At 38.0% G+C, this 20,461-nt stretch overlaps 1 long non-coding RNA gene across 1 annotated transcript in view; it reads left to right on the top strand.

Annotated features, from left to right (window-relative positions):
- Nucleotides 1–12,369, top strand: part of LOC110400098 — a 232,430-nt gene extending 220,061 nt beyond the window's left edge. Inside the window, exon 10 of the long non-coding RNA XR_002439629.1 lies at nucleotides 10,442–12,369. This is a non-coding gene — a long non-coding RNA (uncharacterized LOC110400098). The remainder of the gene's footprint in view (nucleotides 1–10,441) is intronic.

A 20,461-nucleotide genomic window follows, 5' to 3' on the forward strand; every position in this document is an offset into this window, starting at 1 on the left:
AAACCCTTTTGCTATTCCTCATTTATGCTTTATCAAGTTGAGAGCTATGTTACCATCTTTCTCTCCAAAAGGGCATTAGAGATAGCACAGAGAATAAACTGTAAATAAAATTAACTGTATTTAATAAGTGGCAAACTAGGCCTGTCCCAATATTTATAGAATCATAGAATCATATGGGATGGAAGGGACCTTTGGAGATCATCTAGCGAAATCCCATTGCTAAAGCAGGTTCCCTAGAGTCGGTTGCACAGGAAAGTGTCCAGGCTGGTCTTGAATATCTCCAGCAAGGAAGAATGTACTAGGAGGTGTTTTGGGATGATGCTATTTATCTCCATTTGCAAAAGCAACTACATTTTTATGTCCTTAATTATTCATAAGTCAAATTCTATAGTGGTTAATGCTTGCACATATCAAGAGAGTTCCAAGACCCCAGGCAGAAGTTGTTGGAAGATAGGCATTAAATTTATTTCACAGCATTGTAAGAATTGAGCAACGTAAAACAAGCTTTTTCCAAGATGGAGAATTAGGAAGGAGAGTATACTTGATATGTTTGATTTGCTGTAATGCAAATTTTAGTTCTTGAGGAAAAAAATTACCTTAACTTTCAAGATCCAGGCAGGTTTTGTGACATATGAGTTACCATATGGGATACTGCTGAATTGTGGGACTTGTTTCAGCTCTTGCTGAGGCTAAGAGATATTTTGAGATGTTTTCATACAGATTGCAGAAGTTAATAAAATATCATATGAAACAGCTTCTGAATTAATCAAAAGCATTTTGAATCTCTCCTCAAACCACAGAAAGAAAGGCTGAGAGCTACTTAATACTGACTGGCCTCCCGTGAGAAGCTATTTTTGAAGATTCTGAGTGCATCTTTGGGTAGGGTCCTACAAAGCTGTGAAAGAGTTGCCCTTAAGTCCTGAGTAGCAGTGCCTAGCACTCACTCCCTCAGTAACTAAGAGTTATGAGCTGGTTTTTGGTTTAGGCAGCTGAATCAAGCTAAGTTATGACTTCTGGGTTTGGGAGTTTGAAAGAGTTATCCTGTTTCATTGTCGAGAAAATATCCTTCTGCTTAGTGAAGACAGTCATCTTTTCTGTACTTACAAATTCTTTCTTAAGGGAAAAATCATCAGATATGCTAACCCACAACCACAGGATGCACCCATTTGCCTTTTTCTTTTCTCATTGTATTAAACTGTTTGTTGAGGTTTTAAAATATTTTTATAAGACTGTATCAATTAAAGACTCATTACCTTAAGAGAGAATTATATAATACAAAGAAAAAAAAGAATCTATCCTTTCTGTACAGGTACAATATAATCATCTCTCCCCTGGGATTAGTAAGCTCTTAGAATTTCCCGTAGAAATTCTGTATCTGCTAACTTAGAAGATGTTTAAGGGAAATGTCTTAAGTAACCTAGAAGTATCTGAGCAGATAGAAGCCTACTGGCAATTACATGTCATCAATAATAATCTGTCTCTTAATGATGTACAAGTGACATATAGCAAAAGACTGCATTCTTAATTAGGAGCTCATATATAGTTAATGTGTAATAGTCAAAGTGCCTTCTCTGAATTCATCACAGATAGCATAGCTACTTTTTCCAAAGCATCCTCCCACACTTTGCATTAACCTCTCAAGTACGGTGTAAGGGTTAAACCAGCATCAGCCCTTATTATTGTACATTACTAATTGACAGGACATAAATGACTATTCATTATTTTTCAATGAGATGATTATGCATGAGGTCTTAGCAAATCATTTAATGAAATCATCATGCTGTGCATGTTAACATTATAGCAGTATCCTACTCACAAGGGGGAGAGAGAAAAAGAATCATTAACGAAGGACTGAAAATGAAAAATATTAGCTTCTTTTTCTACTGGAAGTAAAATGCCTTGTGTAAGAAAACAGGAGAATTGAAACCAATTTTATTTCTAGGTTTTCTACTTCACCATATTAGTAAGTGCTACTTATCAACACAGGACTCCCAGTTCCTTGAGTGTTTTGTCTTGCTTTTGAGACTCTTAGGCATTCAAAGCCTGCAAACCAGTGGTCTCTCTGTGTGGGAGTCACTTTAATCAGACTTATTGGAGGAAAAAGAATAGCTTCTGCAGTTTGTAATCTTTAAAGCGATATCTGAAATTTTCATTTTAGTTCATTGATGCATGGAGAATAAGATTGAGTTCACTCAATTTTATTTCAGTTATGTTGACCGCTTTTCACATATACCAAGTAAGTTATTTCACTCCTGTATACTTCTGCTATTATTTACCATGACACCCAATGAAGGTGTCCTTTGTGTTTCTCATAAAAAGAAGGACCAGATTGATGATTGACATAAACAGAAAACTGAAAGAAGAGGCATTTGAATAAATTCCTGCATCCGAGAATAGAATAAACAGTCTTAAAGTGCTTTCAACACCAAACTTTTCTATGGTTATTCTGCATCAAAGCAAATCAATACTTAGTGTACTCATTACTCTTCTCTTAATTTTAGCAGAAATGCAAGTGGAAATATTTTGGAAAATATCCAACTAATGTGTAGCATTTTTGAGCAGTCCTGTACATTTTTCAGTATAATTATATAGAAATTGTTCAAATATGCATGGCTATTCTTTTTGCTTGCTCTTCATACTTTAGAAGATAAATCCACTAGATTTCTTTTATTTGTGGTATAAGTTGTGCCAAAATACCAATAGAAGATTTATCTCTTTATATTAAGTTGTGTGACTAAGTTTCTCCACTGAAAATTGGTAATGAAATCCATAGTAAGACACAATAGCCTTTGTGGTTGAAAAACATTTGGCATTCTGATATACTTTAATGAATACTTCAAAAACCTCTGAGATTAATTTAAATTTTCTATGATATTCTGTAAGTGCTTCATTAGGGTTATGTTTCCCTCAGCATTTGCAGGCATTTCTTGAAACTGTGTGAATGAATATGCATTGCAACCTTGTCATCGAAAATCATTTACATCCTTGTCCCTGTAGTAGTGAACTTACCTATTCAAAGACCAGAAGACATGACCAATTCAGAGACATTGGATACAAACATTATGAAATCAATGCTGCTTTTAGATACCAGAATTAAGAAAAGAATGTTTTCCTTTTGTCCCATTTTCTACAACTATGAAATATTAGCAAGTACTTACGAAAGAGAGGAAGTACAGCTGTTAGAAGTCCATAGACTTTTCAGGCCCTGAGGACTAGACTGGGTTAGACAGTCACTCTAGCAGTAGTGGAAAAGCAAACTGAATATGCAATGCAGTAAGAAAAATGTTAGCAAGAGTTGCAGATGGATCATAAGCAAACCTTAGAAATTCAGAGATGGTTTTACTTGTTGAGAGCGTATATGCTTACTGTAATTATATTTACGTAAATAAAACCTACTTAGATGCCCTCCTAAGCTACCTTCCCTGATTAGTTCTTCAGTGGCAATAGTACTCCGATGTTTTTCATACACAAGCACTTCTAAGCCAGCCAAAGGCAGCATTCCCACTGCACTGAGGACGTAAACACTTACTGATGTTTATTCCCGTGAAAGTTTTGTGTTTAAAATAAACCCTTTCCAAAGCTTTCTAAAATCTTGGGCTCAGAGGAATAATTACATGTTTCTTACCTCATTCATTATTTGCTGTAATGCCAATTGTATTTTATATATTACTTTCAGAGAAGTAACCACATCTCTGTATACCGAGGCTACTTTCAGCAGCAATCATTTGTTGCTTTTCTCATGTTTGCACTGTCTCAGAGAGACTTGACACTCAGGCAGCAGCTAGTGATCTCCAGAAACCTCAGCCCTGAGCAGCAGGACTGTAGGTGGCTGCTCGAGCGTGAGCAGGGGGTCTGCTGCTGTGGAGGTTCCTCTCAGGGGACTTCATCGACTGCGATCATATCCTTGCCATGCCATCTCCAGACACACATCAACGCTATCTATAATGGTAGGATTTTGCTATTTTAAAAAGCCTTTAGTTGGAAATGGAAGAATACTCGTCATGGATAGTGTTCTGAACAAGACTGAACTTGAATAGCTTGGAGTTCAGGGAGCATCTCCACTGGATTTTGCACTTCAGTGTACAAGTGGTTGGTGTATCAGGAAAAAACTACATGAGGCTCCAGGGCCGTGGTATGGTAGGGAGAGGGGGGTGGGATTTTGGACCTTAAGTGCAAAGTGTTGACGGAGAAAATGATTTTTGGTTGAAAAGAGAATATGTTTCTGGGTTTTTTTTGTTTTTTGTTTTTTTGGTTTTTTTTAAAGAATAGGAAAGATTAAAACGTTGGCCAAATGAAGAATTATATGTGAAAAAAATATTTTTTTATAAATCCTTTGTCCTTTTTAAAAATGTCTATGCTCAAATGGAAAGTGTTATTTTGAACAATACTATCCTCAAATTCGAAACATTTCCTGTAAAATTCCCTGCCTTCCTTCTCTAAAACTATTTGCCAATTTTGAAAATACTTCTAGGTTCCTGAAATTAAAATGAGTTGCAAACTTCCTGCTAAGCAAATAAAAATTTTGCCTATTTCTTTGCCAAATACCTTGAAACCCAGCAAAAAGGAGAGATAATTGCATTTCCTGCAAGCTCATCTATACAATTAATTAGGTAGTAAAGATGGGCATGACTCCCAGGTGTGAATTAAGGCAGCCTGGGGTTTTTTCACGTATTCCAGCAGTATGACAGAGATGCCTTCAGGCCTTACAGATTTTTTTCATAATTGAGAGCTGGAAATAATGTCTTATTTTCCTATTAACAAATCTGAGATTCTGTTGTAATCATGTTACTGTAGGTGCTGGCTTTGAAGGCTTCAGTATGTTCTGCTTATCTCTTAATCAGGCTGTGATGATAGCCTGGATAAGGCTTCCAATTAAACATTTTGTTTAGTGGTTACTGTCATTCTTCAAGTGAACAGCTGTATGAAACTGGGGTGGTCCCATCAGCTCCTCCCTCTGCCCAGCACTGAGATATGGCAGCTCAGTGTCAGGACGGTGATTAGTTCTGGGTGGCAAAGGGGGTTTACAAGTGTCTGAATACATTCGTGCAGAGGGATTGGAAGAATAATGTTTCAAAAAGTGCAGCTCAAATTTTTTTTCCAAATAGTTTTGTACTTCCTTGGCTTGGCTGATTACTGGAAGAGCAGAGGAAATTTTTTCCATCCCTAGGCTTTACAGCATAGTTAGCCAGCTGCAGTCCTGTCTGGTCTCACTGGTAATTGTCATAGCATCACCATTGTGTTTTCCATAACAAAGTACAGCCTCATCTTTTTGATCTGGCTTTTATTAATGCTGTGAAAGAAACAAAAGCAGAGGCTCCCATGCAGAAGCCCTGCGTGTATGTGTGCTGTGAGCCACACAGAACAAAGTGTTTCCTGTCTCTTCAGAACAGGCTGCTCTCAGAAACAGAAGGTTTGACTTTATGGAAAACAGAAATCCTAGTTCTTAACTCCTGTATGCCCCATGACTATCTCTAAGTGAAAGCTCTTTCAACCCACCCATCTGCACACTGGGTGCACCCTTTATTTTTCTCCTTCCTTTAAAGGAATAGGATTGGCATCTGTCAAGAGAGACCTTCCTTTATTGGAGGAACACTTGAAAACGTGAAATAGCTGGCTAAAAATAAATGGGATCTAATACATATCTTAACCAGGAACCCCCATCCTGCCACTCTTCAGTCCCCTTCAAGTCTTTCTCCTTGGTTCAGCTGCATGTATGGTAGAGAGCAGCTCCAACCCTGCATTTCAGTAGCAGTTTGCCTGGTATGGTGGAATTGTGGTGGGAAGTGCGCTGAGTTTGTGAAAAGTAATGTTCTTGAGGTGGCAAAATGGAAGCAGCCTGAACTGGAGAACGCTTTTGAAAGTTTGCTCCTACAAACCTTGACGAGACCCTGACTGAAACCATTGCCACAGGTATATTTGGATGTACTCATCTTTGGGCTTAGCATGTGGGCTTAACACTGTGTCTGTTAGATCTTCAAAATCTCCATCTTACCTTTGCTACGTGCAACTGAGGGGAAAGAAAGGAGAAAAAAAATGCCCAAATGCTCATAATGCTCAATTTCAAAAGGAATATGTATTTATAAAAGTAAGATCACAGTGAGGGAGGGCTGTTTTTACCCCAAAACTGAGCTGTAGGTCAGAACGTCAAATACTACAGCGCAGTCCTGCAACGACTGTACTAAATGGAAGATAAATGAGAAAATAGGATAAGTGTGTGTTCTTTAAAAGACAACCATTTTGATGAAACTCAACTAATTGCTTTTAGCCCTCTGACAAGCTGCAGAAAATACCTGCCTTCAAATTTTGTGGAATCTCTTCCTTTTCCATGAAGCTATCCAACAGAATGGTAACCTGCAGGAACAGTTAAAGTAAGAGCTGGGCTATCAGGGCTGCAGGATGCAGCTGATGGAAGGAAACTTCCCCAGTCCTGATTCCCCTCCCTGGAAGCATTCAAGGCCAGGCTGGATGGGGCTTTGAGTAACCTGGTCTAGAGGGAGGTGTTCCCTGTCTGTAGCAGGGAGGTTGGAACCAGGTGATCTTAAAGATCCCTTCCAACCCAAACTGTTCTACGATTCTATGAAAAGATTCAAGACATGAATAAATGCTTGGGTGTATCAGGGCTGGAGTAAAGGAAAAAATAGATTGGATTAAGCATTCTTGCTGTGCAAACAGCATTTTTTTCTCATTGAGAGTGTAAATGAGTAACTACATTAATGTTCTTGGTATTGCTCACTAGAGGTCCTTTAACATCTCTGAATAGTCAAATATTCTTCCATTGGACAAATTTGACAGGAGAGTACTGGGAATCTTTCATTTTTGTTTTCATCAATAATAAATTAGAATTCATATATTAAAGCAAATTGATGTGAGAGGCCAGGCCCACGTGAGGCATTTCAGGTAGTTTTTAACAGTGTGCTTACTGACTTTTTCCCAAAGTGTTGCAAGTGGACTATCCCTTTCTCTCAGAAAAATATATCATTGACCTCTAAAATCTACAGTAACTCCACTGTCAATACAGAAAGCAGGCACTTTATGAGAGACTGGATGCATGTAATCTGAGGCTTCCCATTGCCTCTCATATCATAGTGCAGTCTACCATCAGGCAGAGTTCTTTAGAAGTCTCTTCCAAATCTTCTCTAGATGCTGTTTGCAATACCTAAGTGTTGAGGATCAGAACAGTATTTAAAACAAAACAAAACACGCCAAAAAAAAAAAAAAACCCAGACGGTTACCAGTGTATTTAGCTTATTTAACTTAGCTATGTTACATTCCTGCTTGCTTCATGATTACATTCTTATAGCCCACACCACCAGTGTTGTTTTGTCCCTAGAGCTGTGCTCTTTTGAGGATGCTACCCTGGATTTCTAAAAGCAGATTTGGTATACATCAAATTTATTGATGTCAGGACAATGCATACAAATAAATATAGCTTGGGTGGGAGGTTTTTCTGCTATAGCATTAAGACATGCAGGTTGAGTTTAGGTGATTCATGACTCATTCTCTTTCTGCATTTGACTTTACTGGTAGACCGACAGTAAAAAGATAAACTACAACCTCAATGTCCTCTGCAAATTTGACTTTTGTGGAAATTTATTTCAAATCTATACTTCAAGACATATTTCTATGTACTGTAAATTGCAGCTGTAAGTAGGTAGAAAAGCCTGTCAGAAAGGCACAAAATAACTCCCCAAACTTCAAAACTGAGTTTGATGCCTTAGAAAGAAGTCAGCCATCTGAGAATTTACTAAAAGTTAGTGAGAGAGGAAGGCCTACCTTTCACTGAGGAAGGTCACAAGTTGAACAGGAACCATGAGGAAACATTGTTTTGGCATTTTGTCCTAGGTGAGAGGCTATAGATAGCTAAAGATTTTAAGGACAGATTGCAGCTAAAGTACTGAATGAGAGGAACCTTCCTTTTTTTCTGAACTTACTGTGTAGCTGGGTTCAATGTGAAAATATTTAAAGAAGGAAATTCTTTTTCTTACACATAAATGCACTACTTAAAAACAATGCTGTAAGAAACTAGGGTGTTTTTTTTAAATGATTGGAATATTCATAAATCGGTGACTAGTACAACTAAATCTCATCTAAATTAGATCCTTATAGATTTACAATGGATGTCTCTCTCAATGGAAGTTTCCATAGTGACAACACAGCTCTGCATGGAGCACAATTTCATCACAAATTGTTCACATTTATATACAAATAGTTTTAACGTATTTTTTTCAACTTTATTGGAAATGAGCCCAACGAGTCTTAAATGAGAATTCCATATCTGTGCCTGGGCACAGTGATGGTCCCAAGAGGATTTTTTCTGTCAGGATAGTCAGCTATCGCTGGGCCTTGGGGATCTTCAATACTGTGATTTGACTATAGGTGCTGTTGAGGATATAGAGTGGCAAAATCAATTTGGTCATTGCATTTATAAATTATATGATAGTCTTACAGTTCAACTTCAGAGCCATCTTGCTGGAAGAAGACACAAAACCCATTCATCCTTTCATGATATCTTTATCTCTTCTAATGCTTTTCTACATTTATATATTTTATACATATTTTTATACATTTATATATCAGGCATAGCTGTTGTTTAGAATGTTATTTCTGATACAATTCTGCAACTCTGAAAATGATTGAGAGCTATTTATTTTTACTAGTTCGATAAATTTGGAAAATAAACCAGGCTTTATGACTTTGCTTCTGATCCTCATGTGACTAATTTGGCTCAAGCCTTCTTGGCATGATTTAAGAGACAAGCACGTTCGTTTTTTTTTTCTTCTCCCTGTTCCCTTCCTAGTCTCTCATAATTAATATAAATTAGAGGAGCCTGCAGGAGTCCCAGGCTCTTCCCTGAATCTATTTCCAAGATACGATTTGTCATGTTTAATTGCAAGTAGAGCATCAGAGGCAAGATGGAAAGTTAAGTGTTCTAAACATCTTGACATGTAATGGAAAGTAGGCTCCAACTGCTGTCTGTGCCTTTCAAAATATCTCTCTGCTCCTAAGTTTACCTGTTGAAACTGTTGTCTATTTCTAAGTATTCCTGTGTCCAAACACCTACACGTTTAATGCAAAATTATCTCACAGTAGTGCTGTGAGGAACCCTGGTCTTGAATCTGACTCGCCTATGTTGAAAACTAAATGTGCCTTTTGTTCTTCATTGCAGTTCTTTTACATAATCATTGAAGCAATTCCACAAAGTATACTTAACACTTACTGGAAGTCCAGCAAAATTTCCACTGTGTGGAAGGTGTTGTTTTGTATGCATATTTACATAGCATGAACAGGTCTTTCCTTACATTCATCAAAAAAGAAACGTTGATTTAGTTGCTTGATATGCAGGAGTTTCAAAATACTCTCTGGTCAGCCTTGGGGATTGTGATAAAAATGTGGGAATGTTTATGTTTGTTCATTGTAGTAAAATGTAAAACTATTTGTTGATTGTGATAAAGTGTGAATGTGAGACTGTTTGTCCATTGTGAAGGAAAGTACTACTAGCCTGACGAAGGGGGGGAAATATAAACATCCTGAACCCCCTGAAGGGAATGTAAACGTCTAGGTCTAGTAACTGTCCTTGTGATAACTCGAACATTCTGTCTCGCCACTTCGCCTCTCCATCCTAAATAAAGCAAACCAACCCAGTAAGAGGAAGGTTACGATGACATCTAGCAACGGGAAAGTACAACTGCAGACGCCAAACAAGCACCCCGGAAGCCTCAACAACCAGAACTGAGAGACTATAAAAATAAAAAGCGGCTGGTGGCGGGTTGCGCCTTTTTGAGGAGTCGTGACTCTGCGACTCCCAGGGTGCCCAGCGCTGTTCTTTGCTTGTGTTTTTGCTTACTCGAATTAATAAATACTTTTCTATAATTTGGCTTAATTGTCAAATTTATGACAGGGATGATCATTTAAAAATAAATTTCTAAGCTTATTTAATGATCGGTGCATTGAACCTGTCATTCATTGACAGTTTCCACTATTTTAATGTCTTCCAGAGTATTCTAGTAGAGAATAGAGGATTTTAGTAGAGTTTTTTTTTTTTTTTTTATCTTTCAGCAGTTGGAAAATCTAATTGCTGCTAAAATTCTTCTGGGCTTTTATTAAGTTAGCTCTGATTTATATAATTTGCCATGAAGTTCATTAAAGACTTCATTAATTTTTCACCAATCTGTAACAGTCTTATCACTGCTGTTTTTATTAGCTGCGATATAATTAACTAGGTTTGACTTTTTAAATTTAGGGGCAAGTCATTTACCTGCCCTATCACCACTTTAATAATAATTATATTTTGCTTTGTCAGATTTGAAATGGTTCTCTTCTTATCCATCAGTTCCAGTGATTAGGACCCTCTGTTTCAGACCGAGTGTTTGTACTGACATTTTCATCTCAGCAGTTTATGTTCTCATTCTCATTAACTGACTGAATTTTTTTCCCTTTCCAGAAAAATCATGTGTTTTGATACTTCCAAGGCTAAAAAGGCAAAGAAATGTCCTATTGACCTGCAGCTCAACCACATACCCTGGTTAGATCTATGTCAGCCTCAAACTCTGTTGGTGTATGTCCATCTGCCTTCCCAGAAGCTCAGTGGCTCGCTCTTGGAACCAGAAAACAAGAATGCCATGCTGAGGTATGCTGCATGTTAGACTACAAGTCAGGGCACTGATAAGTGCCCTGTGTTTTATAGAGTAGGATTCTTTAACAACTTTCTGTACGCTGGTAAAGCTTCTCCACACCCCCTTACACCATCATCTGTGGCATGCCGTCACTCATTTGCATTTGACTTCAAATCTCTGCCAGTGATTTGCGGAGCATTAGCACTGTTGGGTGCATGGCCCCACTAAAGGCCTGGAAGATCACCTGGACAATTCTGTGATGGACCAGTACACAAGTGCCAGCCAAAGGGCCTGATTCCTAACCAACGGATAAAAAATAAGGTATCAGCAAGTAAGTAAGTAGTTACAAATTCATGTCTTGAATGAAAGACATGACTGGCTGGAGGAGAGGGGAGATTATTTCTCCTTTGCTGACGTGTGTGTTTCTTGCTGGAAGAGAGCATTGCTGGGGGTGTTGGTCTGATTGTGCTGAGTCAGCAAACCTTTTATTTGCATTTTAAAGCATGATTAGCTAAGTGGTTCTCACAGGAGCACTTTTGGCACTGTATTGGGCTGGCAAGAAGCCTGGTGTGCACTCTTGCTGAGGTTCCCATAACTGTATTATAGGACTGCTTTCTGTTTCTTGGTGCATGTTTCATGTGGAGTTCTTCTGCCTCACTTCAGTATATCAGATCTCATGGGCTGATAAGGATTGGGAAGAAGCTGAAAATAAGTGATGTCAAGAGATAGTACCCCTTCTGGTTGGCTGTGTTTCAATGTATAAATCATTTACTATTTTTCTAAATTTGTATGATATAAATAATAAATATAAGTAGGTATTAAAGGCAGGAGTGAGAGGGGAAAAACTGACAGTTCTCTGGTTTACCTCAAACCAGAAATCACTGGCCTTTTTGAGTCAATCTAGAAATGGCTCCATTAAATGAATAATCACAATTTTCATAGGAAAAATGAAAACAGTACCTTTTATCTCCTTTTTTTATTTCAGAAATGGCATTTATAATCATTTCCTCTAATACTAATTAGTAGTAATTAGAGAAGAAACGTGGTCTGGGATCTTGCAAAAAGCCCTGGTTTATTTGTAGTTATTGTTATAGTTTCACATTTTCTTCCTTTGCCCCATTGCTTTTGTGCTCAACCTCTTAGAGTAAAGTAGCCATGTAAAAGGTATCAGCAATAATTAGATGATCACTCCAAACCTTCTGTAACTGCAGAATTTGGAGTCTTTTGTGCCAAAGGAATGTTTTGATGCAGAAAACAGAGCAATACACTTTTTAGGCGCAGAGCCTGTTTGGAACTCTCAGGTGAACCGTTCTATTCACTGTAATGTGGCAAACGTGTATATTGTCTCCAATACCTTAAGTGCAGTAGCTGCAATCCACATCTTTGTAAGGATTTTGACAAACCACACATTGAAGGGTTTCTGGGATGTACAGGTGACTCAGGTTCACACAGTTTTAAGGCTATGTTGCGTGCATTTGCTATACTAAAGAAAAAGCATGCAGCAAGGCTAGGAAGGACCTTTTGCATACATTGGAAACTGCTTTGACGCAGGAGTATGTATGTTCTGACATTTAACTGAGTTTATTCAGAGATTTATCCTTTAAATTTAAATGTTATTGAGCAGCAAAAGAGTGAAAGAATCTCAGTCAATGATACTTCTGATTTTCAGTAAGGTTTTACTTTCCTCCTGACAGATGGGGAACTATTAATATAACTTATTTCTAATTCTCATGATTGTTGCAAAGATTGCTTTCCTCCTGCACATTTTTGATGTGAAGAGCTAGAACAATATGTGTCGACATGGGAAATAAGCTTGCAGTTCTGCATTGAGGTCTTCTGATCATACTCTCTAGAGACTGTATCCTGTAAAATGCAAAAGATTCTAATGGATACTCATTATTTCCAGCAGATTAAATTAGACTTGATCAAATGTCTAAATTAAAATACCTTTTTCTATTTAGGCTTCTTGATTAATTATTTTACAGCTGTTGTTCGAATCTTCAGGTGTTCTCTAAATTAGCAATATTACTTCTAATCTCCAAATTGCTCCTAAGATGTAGGCTCTGTATCTGCATCGGTTTGAATGGGAATAGGAGGTTGCTTACACAGAATTCACAGCTTTGGAGCGATTTAACCCTCTGATACTGTACGTATCAGATAAATTCACTTGCCTGCAACAAGCTGCAGGATGAGGATTTCTTATTATGTCTGTGAAAGTTTGAATTCACAAAGGTGAAAAGAAACAGAAAAAATAAAGACTTCCAAGAAACATGAGAAAGGGAAGAAGGAACTGGGACTTTTGTCTGTTATTTCATGGGATTTTTTTCATAATTTATAAGTAAAACTGTAACATTTTTGTGGTAAATTGTTAACTGTATAAAATGAAAGAAAATCTGTCAGTCTGCAATGGAAAATATGCAATCTGAGCATTACATTTGAAAGATAATTGATAGTTTCTGGATATCAGCACCTCCAAAGTTGGAATTTAGAGGCTCTTTAATAGCCAACGTCCTTCAGGAATCTCAGAACCCAAAGAGCTAGAGAGAGCTTCCCGTGATGTCTGTCAGTTAACAAAGATGTTCTCCAAAGCTCAGAACAGAGATGGAAACTACAGGGGAGTTATCATCCTTACTGACTTGGCAACACTGCTTTTTGTTCTCCTGATTCACATATACAGCATATCATTCCAGCCACTGTGCAGCTGTGGTTTACCTTTTCTGGCAGCTTTTGCAGGGTCCAACTCTATAACAGCTGACTGGGTGTAGGTAAGGTTCCCCTCTAGCAACTGGTCGCTCCTAATGCACTGGACTGCTCTAGCTTGGTAACTCTTTCTCATTTTCCTCAAGTGAATGGGGGTGCCTGAGTGACCTGAGCAAGTCTTGCAAGTTTTTCCACAATCTACAGTAATGTGTCATTCCAGCCTTACATTGGTCTTGCAGAATGGCAATTTGCCAAATTATGTGCTGATTTCCCTCAGACATGCACACACTGACAAAAATCCCTTAGGGAATATCAAAAATTTACAAACACTTTTGAAACAAGATATATAAAGCTTGATCTTTAGTGGAAGCAGCTGGTATGCTGTTCACTCTAGCAACTGGCTTAGGAGTAACAGGTTTTTTTTCTCCATAAGCTTCATCCTCATGAAATATTCGCTTAGCCTTCTTCAGTAGCCTTATGAATATTTTAAATGTCTTCTACCAGCATTACTCCTCTTACATATTATTTCCCCTAAGATCTGTTCTCAATTTATGTGCTACTCATTTGGCAAATGCCTTACTGTGAACAATCGTGCACTCCATGGTTCAGCTAAGCGTTCTTCAGTTTGAAGAGGCATAAGCCTTGTGCACATAGAACTCATTCATGAGCAGCCTGTGAATCTAGGTGTGGTAAAGGAAGGGAAAAAATCTGCATCTATCCCACACACGTAGATTTTCTCAGTGTCTTCCATATCACCTATGTTTTAAATGACTTTCGTGCCGGGGCATAAGTGCAGAATAGCAAACTTCAGTGTGAATTTAAAGCAGTTAGCAACTCCCTGGTAAGTACCAATGCATGGGTGTACTCAATAAAATGTGTCAACTTTTATTACATGCCACTGTCCATACTTGGATTCCATTGAAGCAAAGATGGTGTATGTGACTTTTCCTCTTTTAACAGAATTCTGTCTCACTCAACTTTATAGTCCATTCTCATTGTTCATTAACAGTAGTAGTAGGCAATATGTTTTATTATACTGTCTCACACTGGAGGATCTTAAAAGTTACAGTATACAGCACCCAAGAGAGACTTAATATATTGAAGAGGAAACTCTTCAACCATCACGGAATTGTATATTCTCTAATACAGACTGCAAAATGTATAAAACAAAGCACAGTAGTATGCAGAATGATTTCCAATTAATGGAAAGAAAAACTGTACGCACTTGAAGCTGATATTATTAGTCCTACTTTTTCCAATTAAACCCTCAAGAATTCTTATGCATTCATTTAAAGGCAGTAACTTATGTCATGTTGTCATCAAACTAACATTTTGAATACACACAAAAAATTTGCACAGTGATGTTCTCTGAAAATTAAAATCACTGAAATTCATTTAGAATGGGATAGATTCTCTTGGATTTGGATTATTCTGTTTCTCATTTTTATATACTGTACGTTTCTTTTTATGTATTATAGATGTCTTTTTTAAAATATATTGTTTACATTTAAAGACTTATTATTTTATACTTGTATTATGTTTTGCGTGATACTTATTCTTTGTAATTCAGAAATAACTACTTAGGCCAGAATTTTTAGTTATTTCTTATTACTTATGTTAGCGTCCATAGTGTTGAAATAGAGGCAAAGCATTAACACTAGCTTTCTCAAACAGCATTGCGATTTTTTTTGTAATCACTGATTCTTAATCTTTCAGGAAGATGTGAAGCGTAAGAGACAGGTAGAAGGTTTTGCTGCTCTGGTTCAGTAACTGGAGGAATAGTGTGCTCTCAGTACCAACCTGATGTCTTGCTTTCCATTGTTAAGTAGCAGAGAGAGGTAGTGCTTGGATTTATGTCCTGTGTTTGGACAGCAGTCGGATAAGGGATCTGAGAAGAGAGTGTCTATTCTCTAAAATTTGATTCTAATGGGATCAGTAAGTAAAACCCTCAGGCTTTGACCATTTCAAGCTTACTAATTTATGAGAATACTGAGGGATGGCAGCTAGGCGAGATTAGAAGAAAAAAGTCTCTCCTGCAATGTGGAAGAAAAACAGGATATGCAGCCCTGGTGTTAGTGGAGTTGTTTGGAAAGGGCAACAAAACTTATTTCTGCAAACATGATAACAGCTGAGTGACCAGCAGGCCTAGAGGAGCTCTGATGTTCAGCTAGCAGAGCACTTGGGCTGCAGGGTTGGGAGGAATGGGGAGCACAAGAGGAGTGGAGATGCTAAAGGCAGAGCACGTCTTTTCCTCCTGGCTGTGTTACTATTCAGAATCTGGATTGGGTTTCTTCTCCCATCCCTACACTGTTTATGGCTCCTCTGTTTTCTTTATATAGGGTTGAAAAGATAATGTGAATTTCCTGTAAGAGTTCTAAATTCTGTTTTCCTTCTACAAAGAGTGCTTTCTATAGGGCATTTTTGGCATTGGAGAGAACAAACTGCATTTGGGGTATGGATTTGTTTGTGGCGGGTTTTGTTTGTTTGGTTTTAATTCTAAGTGAAGAGAAACAAAATATCAATATTTTTCATGATAGATATCCGCAAAATACTGAGACAGATATTTTAAGTACTGTGTATGTTAGCAAGACTGTCTCTCATTTCAATTCAGGGTAAAAATAGGTTGCAGTCATTTATATGCATTGTGCAAAGCAGACATTTTACCATCTAGAGCATTATTTGTTTAACAGCAAGTGAAAGTAACAATTTTCTGACAATACTGCAGAAATACAGAATACTGAGGACATCTTAAAAAAATAAGCTATTTCTTGTACCTCTGATTCACTTATATTTTGGCGTTAGGTCATGTGCACCCTTAGTGGAATCTTAACTTTTCTTAAGTAAAACCAGTGAGGAAACTGTCAACAAAAGTCAAGATTACAAGACCCTTTTTAAGCTGCTGAACTGATGCAGCTTTCAGATATTTTGAGGAGGATTTTGCATGTTGCACAGAGATGCGTCTGAGTTAACACAAGTCCTGTAGTCTTGAAATATTCATGTTATGCAGAAACTTATCTGAATATGAATGTCATCAAAATCTGGTGCATTCAAATCATGGCTTCCCAAATAAGTGTTATTTCTGTATTTCAAAACTCAAGTCCAAACACATCTAATCTTAGTTCAGACCCAGATCTAAATTTCACAGCTGAGATCTCTGCTATTCCCAGCACAAGCTATTGTCAACGGTTTACGGGCGTTAGGCCCAATTCCGTGACAAAGGGGACGGGGGACCCAAGGGCCCACGTCCCGGGAAAAGGGGAAAGGGGAAAAGGGTAGGGAGATGGCCCTGAGAGCAAAGAACAGCGGCAACAATCTGAGGAGAAACAAACTAATTTACTAAATAAAATATCGGAATGCAAAACAACACACTATAATACAATATAATTACAATTTAAGCTGATAAATCCAACACAGAGAGAGAGAATGTCCCAAAATCAAGGTAGGCCTTACTCTACTACCGACGATAAGACGGCTGGAGAGCGAGGTGCTGCCAAGACAAGAGACGGCGGAAAAAGGGACGAGGTCTCGTGATCTGCAAGTTTTTATACTGCGAGCTTCTATCTTTTCCCTGTGGCTGGAAAATGGTAACAAAGGAGCAAAGTACCGTGGGGACTGTAGTAGTCCTTCTCTTCTGAGAACTAGGTATGTCCACTACATGATGTTATGATGTGGAATACCAATAACCGAAAATCACAAAACCATGACAGTGGATCAGTCTCAAACCTGCAAGAAAAATGGATGATGTTTTTAAGTAAATATTAGTCATGTCTGTGATACTACCCAGTGCTACTTATTTTCAAAATCTTCCTTTAAATGGGAATTAAAATCTCTAATTTTAAAATTGTCCCATATGATCAAATTGCTGCTCTGACTGAGCTATGTTTGCATAATCAATCTGTTACATTGTGTTCTTGGAGTTATAGTTCATGGTTTTCAAAAGTAATTTTCCTCAAAAAATTATGTAAATCCCTATACACCTCTGCAGTAAATCCAAATCAACTGGGATTCTGTTGGATTTATTTCTCAAATGTCTTTTTACTCTTCAGAGCTGAAATGAGAAATACTTCTGTTTTTGAGTATGCCAGAGTAATTTGGCTTTTGTGTCCTCTACAATGGAACCTCTTTCCCCATGTGGACCTCTCCCTCGGCATGTAAACAGGAAAAGGTTCATCGCTCAGTTCAAGTTACCAACATGTGAATAAAAAGACATTTTTAGAAGGTTTTTTTTTTTAAGTATGTAGTTCCTGTAGTAGCTCTATGCAGATACATATACAAAAAAATAACCAGTGAAACTGAGCATGGATGTGATACATTTGCATATCACAGATATTTGCTGTTCTCTTTCCACAGCTGTTTTTCTTTGGGTTTTAATGTAATGTCTTAAGCCCCTAAGCAATCCCAAACAGCCACCAATTAGAGCTCTGTAGAAAATGTTTCCATTTCCCTGAAGTATGGAATTTCCCTTCATATTGCATATGTTAGCTTAGTGGGTGGCTTGCTTTTGGTGTGTTTTTAGAGTTGGACCTACAAATAATGATCTTCTATCTGTAATTAACAAAGTGACTTGTGGAAGAAAAGTGGTGGCAACAGAAACATAATTTTCTGTCTATATTTACCAAGTGAGAAAGCTAGGGCCCAATTTCAGCTCAAGGCAATAGGAACTGAAAAGCCATAGAAGCTGTAAATTCATCCTCTCCATCCCTGCCTTAAGCAGTCTCTGCCTTCCCTGCTTGCATCCTTGCAAGTCTTCTTCTTTAACCCTTTGCCCAGGTCCCTGGCCAGCTCCTCTGGGCACCCACAGGACCTTGAGACCTGGTTGCCTCTGCTCCACTCCAAATGTTCCTCTGTTCTTATCTCTTGTCTTATCATGTGTCTGGGCATCACGCATCTCCATGGGAGCTGTATCAGTGTAGTTCATGTGCGTGTGTGTGTGTTAATTCCACTGAAGTAGAATCACCGTTATTTAATGGCAGAATATGTGGTAGTGCAGCCTCTTCCTTTTCAGCACCAGCTAACCATGTCAACTAGGAAAAGAAAGACAAGTTTCCATTTTTCCTTTGCTGAAGGTTAAATGAGTAGGCATCCTGGAAAAAAAATATGTAGGGTGAGTTCTGAATTTCACCACCACACAAAAGACGTGGCTAGTGGGAAATGCAGCTCGATACAGAAAATGCAGCTCCTTGGCAATCTTCTAATGCAGCTCACTGCAAACTTCTGCCAGGGTGCTGTGAGAAGAAATACTTACAGTTCCCTTTAAAAGCAGGCTTTTAAGAGGGCTAAAAAAGAAGGTACAGAAGATAATTCCAGCTATACAGCAGTTCTTGGATTTAAATTAAATAAAGTGACAAGCTGCATATATTTCTTAAACTCGTGACATTTATTTAACAACATTTATGCTGTGGTTGGATAAATCATGGAAAGCAATGCTCTGACACAAAGTTAGTCTATGATAAATGCTGAATAACTGCTTTTCCAAGCACCTCTTGCTACACCTAAGAAGTTAGAAGTAGCTGCTCACTCTTCATTATACAATTATCAGGTTCTTATCATCTTATGCACTGTAATCTAGCTTTAGGCCTTTCTCCATCCATAGCTGTGTCTCTAATTGAGTTTACTTAGGAAATGAATTATGCACTTGTCAGTAACAAAACTGACAGCCTCATTTGTCTGGTTCTCAAACAGCTGGCCATGCAAACAACAGTATTATCAGGCACAATCCTGCTATTTGTCTGTCAGCTCAAGATTTTTTGTTCATTGCCTGTCTAGAATAACTTCTATCACTAAAACAATTTACAGATTTTTATGACTTCCTGAAAGGTAGGAGAGCCTGTAGAGCTAATGTCAGTGTGTGGTGTTCATCAACACAAAATGCTTTAGTTATTGTACTAGTCTGTATTTTTAAGGGAAGTTTATTTACCTAAATCAGGTAACTCAGCCTCCTATCCAATGCAGGCTAACAACAATGACTGTGTTCACTGTCCCCACAGGAAGTTTCCAAAAAGTGGTCACAAAAAAGGAATTTGATGTGTAAATAAGCATAAGAAAATTAAAATGTATATTAGGTATATATAGCCAGACATGACTATGCCAGATACCACGGTGCAGCAGCAGCACAGCTCATAACTGATGAGCATTGCACAGCGAAGAAAACTTTTAGGTAAGAATTCAGAAATTTCCAGACTGGGGCATGATGTGATTCACAGAATGAAGGAGAGGAGAAGGGTCCACTTTCCATCCCCCTGAAAACAGCTGCACTTCTACCAACGCACTTAACTATGTCACTATGAAAGATGTTTTTCTTCAGAGTTCAAAGGTATTATAATTTCCAAGAATTCTCATTTCAGATCAGTGCTTCCAGGATTAAATCACGTCTGTGCCTCAGATGGAAGTGTAGGAATAAAGCCTCATGGATGCAGGAGCAGGCATACATTTCCTGGAAAATAAGCATATAATAAAGAAGCAAGCTGCCCTCTGACATTTGCAAACTCTCGAGCACTTGCTGGTGCTACCTCATATTCCAGTACTGCTGTGGGGGGAGAATGAGAGGTATTGTAGGTGACTATAGGTTATGGATGCAAGGATGATAACCTTGTGCATAACTAAGGGCCTCGCTCAGATGTCAGTACCAGCATATTTCACAAAGAGTATTTTACTCATGGAGACTAAATAAACTGTTCGACCCTCATGCTCATGAAAGAGAGAAGGCTTGCTTGTTGTGGTTCAGCTCTACTCTGTTTAGCAAAAATCGTCCTTCAGTGTGCATTAACCTTCAATATACCTCTGTATTACAGAGGTATAAAAAAAGAAATGTGGATTTATATACTTCTTTGCTTCCTTGATTGGTACCACAGTGCCATATGATAAAGCCAATTTGACCAGTGCTTTAGCTTTGCTGAGATTTGTTTCACAATATACCATAATTGATTTAGAAAGCATTGCCATGGAGTTATGATGTAACAAATTCTTCTGTTCCTCTTAGTCGTCTGCAAGTATGATTGGCACTGCCTAACACTTGTCAGGATAATACCAACCTTTATTTCTCAGGACACTGGAGTTTTTTAGTCTGCAGCTCAAAATGAGAAATTTCAGCTTCAGAAGATTTTTAGAAATGATGTTTTTCTTGCAAACTTTTAGAAGGAATGTAGAAA

Source organism: Numida meleagris, chromosome 5 (genome assembly GCF_002078875.1).
Source record: "Numida meleagris isolate 19003 breed g44 Domestic line chromosome 5, NumMel1.0, whole genome shotgun sequence".
NCBI lineage: Eukaryota > Metazoa > Chordata > Aves > Galliformes > Numididae > Numida > Numida meleagris.